The following is a 14,161-nucleotide window of genomic DNA, read 5'->3' on the forward strand; positions in this document are numbered from 1 at the left end:
ACTTTGATACACTGTTACATACGTAAGTACATACACACACGCACACGCCTATTTACAGATATGCATACATACATATATACATACATTCATACATACATATATATTGAAGAGAGTGGGGTAGTCATATGTATATATTTTTAAATATCCACACACATTCTTATACGTATACTGTATGTATGACCCGTTATACACTCGTGTCTGCATAGACATATACGTATGCTTTCTTTTACCAGATAATCCTAAACCAAAGAATTGTTCGATAAATACTACTGTTTAAATTTATCCTAAGGAACATTAATTTTATTTCTTGAATTTAATCCATCTTAAATCCAATTTGCTTTTCTTTCTCCATTTACTTAGCCATGTGGATACATTCATGTGCATGTTTGTATAAAGAGTGAAATGTATACCCTTATATGTACGTGTATATGCTGACATGCATTCATGTATGTATGTATGTATGTATGTATGTATGTACGCATACAGTTCTATATTTAAGAGCTGAGGAATTATGTATTGGTGCTACCTTATTTATGGCTAATGTTTCTAGGATCCAAGTGTGAAGGAGTACTGTCAAAAGCCTTTCGGTAGTCGATCCAGGCCATACATAGGCCTTTCTTGTTTCTGCGGCTGTCTTCAGTTATGGCTTTATTTATCATTAGTTGATCTTTACAGCCGTATGAGCCTTGCAGTATCCCTTCTGCTCTTCTGGAAATTGTAAGGAGACAGGTTATTGGTCTGTAGTTTTGCCGTTTCAGTGGATTTGGGAATTAGTATAGTTTTCCCTTTCGTGAGCCATTCAGGCATTGTCTCTGGCTCTGCTAGTATGACGTTAAAGTTTTCAGCCAGCTTTTTGTGTGTTCCTGTCAGATATTTTAACCAGAAGTTGGGGATCTTATCGTGCCGAGGTGCCTTCCAATTGCTTAGTCTTTGCAGTGCCTGAATGATCTCTTCAGTTATTATAGGAGTCCAGAGTTGCTCAGGTGCTAATTTCGTTGTTTTACTAGTCCTTTTCTGAGGTTATCCTTCGCCGACCATATTTCTTTCCAAAAGTTTTCTACTTCTGCTGCTGCTGCTGGTGCTACAATGATGTCTATTTTTCTTTTTTTTTTTTTTTTGCCAAGTTCTTGGTCGAATTTTTTTGTGGCTGGAGTTGAGCTGTTTGTTTTGTTCAAAGAAATGTTGGCGTTTATCATACTGCGGATCCTTTGTGCTTTGGCAAGGATATCTTGCTTTAGCTTTTCTTTTACCTGAGATAAATCTTTTTCTCTAATGTATTTGCACAGTATTTTTGTTTTCTTCTTATTGCTTAGTAGTGTTGATTGTCTACTAGTTTCGTTAATAATTGACAGATCTTTTCTCTTTTTTTTCTATTTTTTTTTTAATATTATTTATCCTCAGGGTTTGTTTGGGTGGTGGTACTCCTGTTTGGATGGGTTTGAGGGAATATCCAGCTTCTTTTGTGGCTGCAGTGGCTGCTGCATATATTATGTCATTTAGCTCAGTGATATTGCCATTTGTTCCTGTGGCTATTAGTTTCATGACGGCCAGGTTCATGCTATTTATTATTGATGTTGTTTTATTGTCTATTTTGATTTTTGGGAGATATAATCGGTGGTCCATTCTGAGATCAGTGGTTTTCAGTTCTTTGATTATTCTCATTTTTATAGTATCATTAATCATTAAGTTCTCCTTCACTGTTTCCAGGTTTTAGATTTGTTTCGCCTTCCTTGTAATTCGTATGTTTGTCTGTGGTGTTCTGGATTGGTGCTTTTTGCACATTATTATACATTCCTTTTTGGTTTTATTTGAAGGACATGGGGAACAACGTCCGACCTTTCATTTTGACGGTCATCATTTTGCACTTGTAGTTTTTCGTACTTTGTGTGTAACAAGTTAAAGTACGCACTTCCCGATTGTTATTCTTGAGTTGGATAGTACGGGTATTATTTAATTTATTTGTAATTTTTTTGTACATGGTGTCTGGGGCTGGAGATGGTCTGGTGTTGAATGTGTTTGGGGTCGGAGATCGTCTGGTGTCGAGTGTGTTTACATGTGCTGCGCGAGCAGTGGAGATGATATCCAGTTAAAATGCATAATTTCATTTGGAAAATAGAAATAAATTTCAATAAGTATTACTTACTCGGATATAGTCCAACTCTTTGTCAGCTATTTTTGGCTCCATGCGTTGTTATTATTTCCAATGTTTTTGGATAAATTTCAGAGCAGTGTTTTATCGCTCTCACATGTTAAACGTCCCCGGACTTCTTCTTCTTCTTCTTCTTCTTCTTCTTCTTCTTCTTCTTCTTCTTCTTCTTCTTCTTCTTCTTCTTCTTCTTCTTCTTCTTCTTCTTCTTCTTCTTCTTCTTCTTCCTCTTCTTCTTCTTCTTCTTCTTCTTCTTCTTCTTCTTCTTCTTCTTCTTATTATTATTATTATTATTATTATTATTATTATTATTATTATTATTATTATTATTATTATTATTCATGTCACTGCCTGGAATCGAACTCGGAATCTTGTGGTTAGTAGCTACTAGCAACAACAACAACAACAACAACAATTACAACAACAATAATAATAATAATAATAATAATAATAATAATATCGAAAAATACCCTAGGAATGAGAACCCAGGTTCGAAATTTCCCCAAGACACCTGATGAAGGCTGGAGGGTATATCAGCCGAAACGTTGTGTTAACAAAGAAGATGAGGACAAATATCTGTCAAATGTAAATAATGTATGTACGTATAGTTTAATATAGGTAGCTACATAGATAGATATAAAAAACTGAATACACACACTCATACATACACACAAACACACACATAAGCACACATACACGAGGGGTTGCTGAAAAGTTGCTGGCTTTCAGGGTGTCGCGAAAGGTCTGGTTGGAGGCTTAATCTTCCGAGTTCTCTTACAGGGTTTAAAAATAACTGAAGGACCGGTGCAATAAACGTGTTCATCAGAGGGGCCAATATCATGAGTAAAATCAAGGTCAACTTGATCCTGTTGTATATTTGTAAGCCAACTATCCACTTGTAGGCCAAATCCTTGAAAAGGAAATTAATAATGCATAATACTTACAGCAAGATGGAGCTACAGCACATACTTCACACATAACCATGGCACTACTTCAAGAGTTTTTAGGTGAGTGGATTATTTCGAAGGGAATTTGGCCACCAAGATCATCTGATTTAACACCGCCAGTCTTTTCTTTTTCTGGGGAGCAAGTAAAGGATCAGTGTAGAAGAATCCCCCAAAGACCATTAATGAGCTAAAAGGCGCAATCATAACCTTCACACGGTCCATACTGCGTCAGACTCTCCAACATGTATTTCAAAGCATGTGAAGAAGGGTCAACTTACGTATTGAAAATGAAGGACGACACTTTCAACACCTCTTATAAAATTTTCTAAGTCTTGTAAAGTCTAATATATTCTTGTGTAGTCTTATACCATCTTATAAATATTATCTATTTTGCAATAAAATATTTACTGCGGAGATTCTTTTTGAACAGCCTGTGGATGTGCGTGTGTCTGTGTGTGTGAACAAGGTGTTCAAAACGTCTCTCCGCAGTGAATTTTCATCCTGACTCCCCAACACTCAGACTCTCCAAGATGTATTTCAAAACATGTGAAGAAGAGTCAACTCATGTATTTTAAATGAAGGACGACACTTTAAACACCTCTTATAATGTTCTTTAAAGTCTTGTAAAGTCTAATATATTTTTTTGTAGTCTTATACCATCTTATAAATGTCTCTTCTGCAATAAAATATTTACTGCGGAGAGACTTTTTGAACATCCTGTAGACCTGATTAGTTTGACTTTATATACTCCAAATTAATTGTTAATTCTAAATCTTCGTTTCTTTCAATTTCAGCCTCTCATTTATTAAAGGTCAACTCATGAGGTAGTATTTACATGCATACTACAAGAACAGCTTATCTAGTGTATATTTTGAGGTGAACTTCCATCTAGGTGGTGTTTGTGTTGAGAGTGAATAATATGGATTAGCTCTTTATAGCAATAATTTGAATTTAAAATTGACATTATCGAACTTAAAGTGAGAAATTAAAAATTAAGAATTTCAATTTTAATGTAAAAAAATGAAGCTTTTCTTACTTTAAAAGGTAGTTAAAATAATAAAATAATTTTATGGAGTCGCTAATGTAGACAACGTAGATAAAAACAATAAATATGATGATGGTGATGATGATGTAGCAATATATATATTATATATATATATATATATATATATATATATATATACATATGCATATATATATATATGTATATATATATATATACATACATATATATATATATATATATATATATATATATATATATATATATATATATATATATATATATATATATGTATATATATATATATATATATATAAGTAAACCTTTTTAGTGATAATATTAATAACGATCATGTAAATTACACCTTTATGATGATTAAGATATAAAATAAATAATGTACATATACATGTGTGTATATTGCTACACATTAATAACATCACACAGAAACACACGCGTATATTTTATATGTACATAAATAAAATTGATAAGAGATAATAATAATAATGATAATAATAATAATAATAATAACAATAATAATAATAACAACGCAAAAAATACATGAATGACAAACGTATTGATAAAGAATATAATATAATTTCAAAATCCAAATATTAAAATAATCAATAATGTAATACTGAGTCTGAAAATAAACGCTATACAATTTTACGTGATAGTATTGTTCGTTTTTGCCCTCGAAATTTGAATTGAACTTTTCATATAAAATCGATTGATTAAATTATAGGGAAATTGGGATGGTATAGCATAATGAAGTGTTACTATTTACATCAAGATAAAGGATTAGTATATGGTGTTGAAATGTCTTAAAAGTTTTACCTGGAAATAGATATGCCTTTGAATGACTGTTATTCAGCAGGTTTCTGTTTGTTTATCAGCTCCTTATCTAAATGGAGGATGCAGTATCAGGACAAGCATTCATATCTCAAAATGCTTACATATGCTGATTATAGCTCTTTTTTAATGGGTTTGGTGTCAGTCCGATATATAAATGTGTGTATGTGCGTGCGCGTGTATGTATATGTGTGGGCGTGCGTGAGTGCGCATGTATGTGCGCCTTGATGTGTTTCTATATTGAGCATTTCCTTGAATCTATACTCTGATTCTATTACCGGGTTTCTATTGATTTTGAACACGTTCAATGACGTAAGTGTATTAACAACGTGTAGTCTAGTAGAATATTAGAGATATATGGCTTTTTACTTAAAATTTGATGATATTTATGTAATGGATGTATGATTTTGTTTAATAACTTATAAAATTGTATTTGTGATAAGTATTTCAAATGTCATACTGAAGTGGAATTAAATAACCAATATCATAATACTACCAAAAATACTAACACACTCAACTATAATGCAGTCAGCACTAATTGCGAGAGCGAAAGCACGTCTACACATTTGGCGGTAGAAATGATAGAGACAAAAAACTTAAAGCATTTAAGAAAGCACCTTTATATTATGCTATACTCAACGTATAAGTATATTTTGTAATGTTGGTTTCAAATTTTGGCACAAGGCCAGCAACTTCAGGGCAGGGAGTAAGTCGATTACATCAAACCCAGTACGCAACTGGTACTTATTTTCTCGACCCTGAAATGATAAAACGTAAAAGTCGTACTCGGCGGAATTTGAACCCAGGACGTAACGACAGGTGAAATGCTGTTAAGCATTTTGTCCGGCGTGCTAAAGATTTTGCCAGCTCAACGCCTGAAACAGATTTTTAATATCAATGGTGGTTCTGATAGTTCTATCTTAATATATATATGTATATATATATGTATATATATGTATATATATATATATATATATATATATATATATATATATATATATATATATATATATATATATATATATATATATATATATGTATATACATACAATAGTTTATTCAAAGAATCGGTTTCCATACAACCAAACAAATGTAACGTGGATAAACCTTCACCAAATGAATAGAAACTGTTTATGCATGCTTACATTTCTCACTGACTTATCTAATAATAAATAAGGTAGGGCAAATTGATTGAGAGAGAGAGAGAGAGAGAGAGAGAGAGAGAGAGAGAGAGAGAGAGAGAAGAGCGAGAGCGAGAGAGAGAGAGAGAGAGAGAGAAGAGCGAGAGCGAGAGAGAGAGAGAGAGAGAGAGAGAGAGCGAGGAAAGGGAGAATGTATTTCCTAGATTAGAGAACTCAGCTATTACGAAAATACTTTATCTTCAAAAGAAAACAGTGACATTTACAGCGTACCAAATGTTATAATCAAGTTTATTTAAAATCATATCAAAGTCTACAGTTTTCAAATTACACTTCCCATCATATTGTATAACGGATCAACACCAACCCAATTCCAATGAGATTTGATAATACACACAAACATGCACACACACACACACACACACACAAACACACATACACACACATATATTAATAACAAAGAGTATGGAGACTTATCCACACAATTTATTCTAGTTATATACAGCATATTATAATGACCTACAAGTGTTTCCGCCGCAGCGGCTAGTCACTGTTGCAAATGCAACATTGCATTATTGTCGGTGTAGCTTCATCAGGATCCGTCCATTTGGTCATCTTCGAAGTGAATTCATTATATGTTGTATATAACTATAAAATAAATTTTGTGGATGTACAAATAATAATATATATACTCCCGACAGTTTTTACCGCCCAGCGAACAGTACACGGAATTACCCATCAGAAGAATTCACGTAGCGACTAACAGCTAATTGTATCACAGATTTAGATGCTAATCGTCCTGGTTAGCCGTAAACTAGAACTTAACTTTACGGCTAACTAGAACTTAACTTCAAAGAGTCAGCCTTGTCACACTGTGTCACGCTGAATATCCCCGAGAACTACGTTAAGGGTACACGTGTCTGTGGAGTGCTCAGCCACTTGCACGTTAATTTCACGAGCAGGCTGTTCCATTGATCGGATCAACTGGAACATTCGACGTCGTAAGCGACAGAGTGCCAACAACAATGTTTCTTTATATATACGTTTAGCAGGGTATATTATCCGGGTAGATGCCTTATTAGCTCTAACTAGAACTTAACTTAGAGCTAATAAGGCATCTACCCGGATAATATACCCTGCTAAACATATATATAAAGAAACATTGTTGTTGGCACTCTGTCGCTTACGACGTCGAATGTTCCAGTTGATCCGATGAATGGAACAGCCTGCTCGTGAAATGAACGTGCAAGTGGCTGAGCACTCCACAGACACGTGTACCCTTAACGTAGTTCTCGGGGATATTCAGCGTGACACAGTGTGACAAGGCTGACCCTTTGAATTACAGGCACAACAGAAATAGGAAATAAGAGTGAGAGAAAGTTGTGGTGAAAGAGTACGGCAGGGTTCGCCACCATCCCCTGCCGGAGCCACGTGGAGCTTTAGGTGTTTTCGCTCAATAAACACTCACAACGCCCGGTCTGGACATCGAAACCGCGATCCTATGACCACGAGTCCACTGCCCTAACCACTGGGCCATTGCGCCTCCACATTGGTTATAGAACAAACATTAAATTAGAGTCAACGACTTTATATATAACACCATACCTCAAACATTAAGTCATATATAACATCACCATGGTTTTTAAACACATAAAAATATATATACATAAAAAATCATTCATATACATAAAAACACAGACGGTAAAAATTATATATGCGAAGATTGATGCCTGAGGGTCGCATCAAGTGGCTTCTAGCGGCAGAAGCCCGAACTACAACGGCTTGTCCCACTGACACCTTTCTGGTTACTTTTAGGCATCCCCTTGTATATACGACCGGCTTCTTTCAGTTTCCGTCTACGAAATGCACTCACAAGGCTGTGGTCGGCCCGAGGCTATCGCAGTGGGTCTCATCCCTGAATCATGGGGCTGGAAAGCAAGTTTCATACCACATAGCCACAGCTGGCGCAATAACACTCCTAAAACATAAGATTTCTTTCGACACACGAAATCACATCAAGAATCATGCAATCCAAATGCAAAAATGAAATAATTCTTAGGAATTGTTTACAAATACTAACGTGGTGGATAGATGGGTTTGATAGATGATTTCTAAATTGATCTTTACTATTTGCTGTTTCATATAGAATATTGAAGCGAGATTAAATAGCCATGGAAATATTAATACATTTACGCAGTAATACAGTCATTCCGTTGTTATTTTGAGAGAATGGCACTATCACGGACAATTTCACAATTGTTCCCTTAAAAGAAAGCAACTAAGAGAGAATTCTATATTGAGGAACAATCAGAAATGAACTCCAAGCTCAGAACGAAATAAATATATATATCTAGTATTCAACAAATCGTATATTCCGCATATATATAAATATATATATATATATATATATATATATATATAATGAAAAATATTTCAATACAAATGTATTAATACAAATGTATCAATTTCCAGCAAAAAATAGCCCTATAAGGGTATATATATAAATTCATAAGAGTGTTACAATAAGGTACCGATATTTACTGGACAATAGCAATCGACATAAATACGACGCTATTGTATAGCTTCACTGCGTATATACTGGCAAAAATGCGTGTGTGCAACAAAACATGAAAAACTTGTCTTACCTTAGGAAGAACATCCGAAAATGAACAACCAAGATTAAGGATAATGCAGTACCCAGGTTTCAGACTTTTCAAATACGTTTCACAACGTAAATCTGATTAGTCCTCATCAGCTGCATTCACCTAGACAACATTTCAAATGTTGCCACATCAATGTCAAGTATACTCGCCCGAACGCCAAGCCGTTAACAGAACTGAGAACAGTGAAGAAGTCAACAATGAAAAATACTTCAATACAAGTGTATCAATTTCCAGCAAAAAATAGCCCTATAAGGGTATATATATAAATTCATAAGAGTGGTACAACAAGGTACCGATATTTACTGGACAATAGCAATCGATGTAAATACGACGCTATTGTATAGCTTCACTGCGTATATACTATACAATAGCGTCGTATTTATATCGATTGCTATTGTCCAGAAAATATCGGTACCTTGTTGTACCACTCTTATGAATTTATATATATATATATATATATATATATATATATATATATATATATATATAGTGTGTGTGTGTGCGAGTACATACATACATATATGTATATAGTGTGTTTGTGTGCGTATACATATATATATGTGTGTACAGTGATGTATGTATCTTTTTTTCTTGTACTTGTCTACACCGCCTTGAATAATTTTCGTGGAATGAATCGACTACAGTAGTAATTTTTTGAGACTGGTGCTAATCCTATCGAGTCTCTTTGGCCGAACCGCTAGGTTGCGGAGGTGTAAGCGACTAACACTGGTTGTCAATCGATGGTGGGAGACGGGCAGGGACACAAAGAAATACATGTATATATATATATATATATATATATATATATCTATAATATTTTAAAAAGAACCCGGAGACTTTGCAAGTTACAGAGAAAGAGCCACGATGAAAGTCTTTTATACAATAAGAACTATATAATATGTCATAATAATAATATATATACTCCGATTTAAAATAACATTTATCTAAACGATTGACTGAAAAGTGATGAGATAACCCACGTCAGAATCGTACCAACAAATCAATGCTTAGATGGCTTCTTACGCATCCGATTGGGCCAACAGGCTCACCCATCAAATTCAGCCAAATTATATGTATAGATACATAACTGTCTTGTACTACATACAATATTTGTAAACAAACCCGAAGGCTTTGTAAGTATCTATACATATAATTTGGTTTCATTTGATGAGTCAACATCTTGGCCCAATCGGATGCGCAATGAGCCATCTCAGCGTTAAGTTGTGGGTTTGATTTCGGCCTGGGCTAGTTCTTCATTTTTCAGCTAATCGTTCAGACAAATCTCACTTAAAATCGGAGATTCATATATATATTTAACGTTAGAGAGTTTGGTAACTGGTACATCGTCAAAATTTATTTCCTTTTATTTTACGGCATGATATACAGCATACCTTTATGGTTACGACGACCTACACGTGCTTCCTATGCACAGGGTATAAGCAGTGGCATATGCAATCGGGCATAGGTAATCGTAACCATAAAAATATACTGCATAACATACGTAAAATAATAGGAAATAAATTTTGAGGATGTACCGTAAAAGGAAATGAATTTTGAAGAAGTACCACTCTGCATCGTTAGAAGTATTGAAAATATACACTCCAGAAAATATTACCGTCAAGTGAAGCGAACACTGAATTACCCATCGGAAGAGTTTACAGCGTGAGTGACAACTCCTAGTAGTTATAGACGTTAAATACTAATCGATGCGGTTAGCCGTAACCTGAAACATAACTCAGAGCTACCACGGTATTCGCCCGAATAATATATCCTTTTAAACACACACACGCGCACGTACGCGCACACACACTCTCACACACACACACACATACACACACATACACACACACACACACACATACACGCACACACACATACACACACACATGTATATACGACGGATTTCTTGCAGTTTCAAATCCACTCAGAAGGCTTTGGTTGGCTAGAGATTATAGTAGAAGACAACTTCCCAAAGTGCCACACAGTGGCACTGAACCTGGAACCTTCAGGATACTAAGCAAACTTTTTACCATACAGCCATGCCTATATTCCTACCTTTATATATATATGTATATAAATGCATACAAGTATGTATGCATTTTCTAGGCATATACATACATCATGCATACATACATACATACATATATACATATAAATACATACATACATATATATATATATGCATACATACACACACACACACACACACACACACACACACACACACACACACACATATATATATATATATATATATATATATATATATATATACATATCTAGATATATATATATGATTTCAGTCTTTCAATTCTGCAATAATCTAGAAGGCTTTTCTCCCTATTCAACCCCACCACTTCTTATCGAAGAGATTTTCATCTCCTACTTAGATAAAGATAAATGAATATAACAAAACACACATATACGCATAAATGCAAATATTCACTCACACACCAACGTATACATATATATATACATATATACATTGATATACACACACATACACATACACACACACACACACATACACACACACACATACACATACACACACACACATACACACGTATACACACGCATAACGACACATATTCAGAAACTACCCCAGTGGAACAGTCATACATATATGTGCACTAGCATGAAAACAATAGCACATATATGAAAGAAATGAATAACCACCACCACATCATTGGTAACACATCAACAGTAACAAACTTTTCAAAATTGAACGGAGCGAAATATTTGTTTCCCTTTCATTATTCTATTTCTCTTTCTTTTTACTTTTTTGCCGTCCACTTCCCTCCCTCTTTCACCACATTTCCATCTATCTATTTTTTTTTCTTTCTTTCTTTCTATCTATCTATCTATCTATCTATATATATATATATATATATATATATATATATATATATATATATATATCTTTCTCTCTCTCTCTCTCTCTCTCTGTATATATATATATATATATATATATATATATATATATATATATATATATATATATATGTGTGTGAGTAAAACTAAATACAAAAAAAGGGGTTTTGTATGATTGTGTATAGAGGAATATATTTTGTTTAAAAGAGTTCCAACTCTGTCTGTTTTTTATGTGTTATTTATATTCTTGTAAAATTTATGTGGGATATAGAATATGGAATATACAATATATAATATAAAAATGGATGGTACAATGAAATAAAGTATTGAATGTCTTATTGAATATATGGAATATGTCTTATTGAATAGATGAAATATTGAGTGTTCAATATAAAGGATTAAATATATAAAGGCGAATACGTATTTTCTATGTCTTGTGGTATTTCATCATGGCCGGTATGACAGACTTTAACAGACTGTATATATATATATATATATATATACACATGTATAAATGTATATATTTATGTATATGTATACATGTATATATACACATACACAAGCACGTATCAAATGACGTACATACGTGCCCACCCATATATATATATATATATATATATATATATATATATATATATATATATATATATATATATATATATATATATATATATATATATATATATATGTATATATATATATATATATATATATATATATATATATATATATATATATATATATATGTATATATATATATATATATATATATATATATAATTCATTTAAAATACAGAGATACCACTGGTGGTAAATAAAATTTCTAAAATTTTTTGCTGCCCCATGATTTATTAATATATATAGATAGATAGATAGATAGATAGATAGATAGATAGATAGATAGATAGATAGATAGATAGACAGGTAGATAGGTAGATAGATAGATATATACATACACACATACATACATATAGATATATAGATATATATATATACCATGAGTTATATGAAGGCAATAAGGAATGAATAGAGCAAGTAAGTTCTTATAGATTATTATTATTATTATTATTATTATTATTATTATTATTATTATTATTATTATTTTATCATCATCACCATCATCATCATCATCATCATCATTACCGTCTTTGTTGGTTTTATTTTCAAATTTTTATTCATTACTTTGCTATTGTTGACGGTTTTTAGTTTTTAATTATTTTATGTTCAATTCTTTTATTTCTTATTCATTCATTTACCAATTTGTTTACTTGTTCTTATTCATTTATTTATTTATTTATTTATTTATTTATTTATTTATTTATGTAAAAAAAAACTGGATTCGGTGCTGGGAGAAATACCACGTGAATTAAAGATTAAGCCAGATTAAAATTCTGCTCTTTAACCTGGCGCCGACTTAAAGAAGAAACACCAAGGCACATGCGCAATCACGCACATACACACATACACACATACACACACTTACGTTGATACAGACACAAATATAGACAGAAACAGCTTATTCATACAAATACAAATACACATACACACACACAGACATTCTTGCAATATGTGTTTGGTAATGAAAACTGAAATATTGTTTCATCTTTTCGTTTCTTTTCCTATTGTGCTGTGAATTTCGGTTTCCGTTTATCGTCTGCTTTTCTTTCTATTTTTTTTTTTTTTTTTACTGAACCTGAAAATATTTCTGTAAAAGATAAAAATCTGTACAGCTAAAAAGCAGCTTGCAGATATTTCTTATTGCTTATTTAACAAAGACTACTACTACTACTACTACTACTAATAATAATAATAATAATAATAATAATAATAATAATAATAATAATCATTAATAACAATCACTACACGGCCATCAGGATCACCATTGACATCTACAGGAAGAATAATCATCATCATCGTCATCGTTATCGTCATCATCATCATCGTCATCGTGATCGTGATCGTCATCGTCATCATCGTCATCGTCATCATCATCATCATCATCGTTATCATGGTCATCACGAACATCGTCGTAGTATCTGTCGTCGTCGTCGTCGTCGTCATCATCATCATCGTCATCATCGTCATCATCATCATCATCATCATCATTGCTATTATCATTATCATCGCTAGCATCGTCATTGTCATCATAGAAAACGTCAACAACATTATCACCAGCAGCAGCAGCATTATCAATCTCATGAACACACCGTTGGCATTGTGATGATGATGATGATGATCATCATCATCATCATCGTCATCAGCATCAGCATCATCATTGTCACCATTGTAGTAGTAGTAGTAGCAGTAGTAGTAGTAGTAGTAGTAGTAGTAGTAGTAGTAGTAGTAGTAGTAGCTGTTGTTTATTTTCCTCCTCATCATCATCATCAATACCATAATCGTTATCTTCATCACCACCATCTTCATCATCGTCACCATCATTATCATCAACATCACATTCACAATCATCAACATCATCGTCATCATCATCACCGTCATCATCTTCATCGTCATCATCATCATCGTTATCATCATCATTAATA

Source organism: Octopus bimaculoides, chromosome 3 (genome assembly GCF_046866305.1).
Source record: "Octopus bimaculoides isolate indiv1 chromosome 3, ASM4686630v1, whole genome shotgun sequence".
Classification (NCBI taxonomy): domain Eukaryota; kingdom Metazoa; phylum Mollusca; class Cephalopoda; order Octopoda; family Octopodidae; genus Octopus; species Octopus bimaculoides.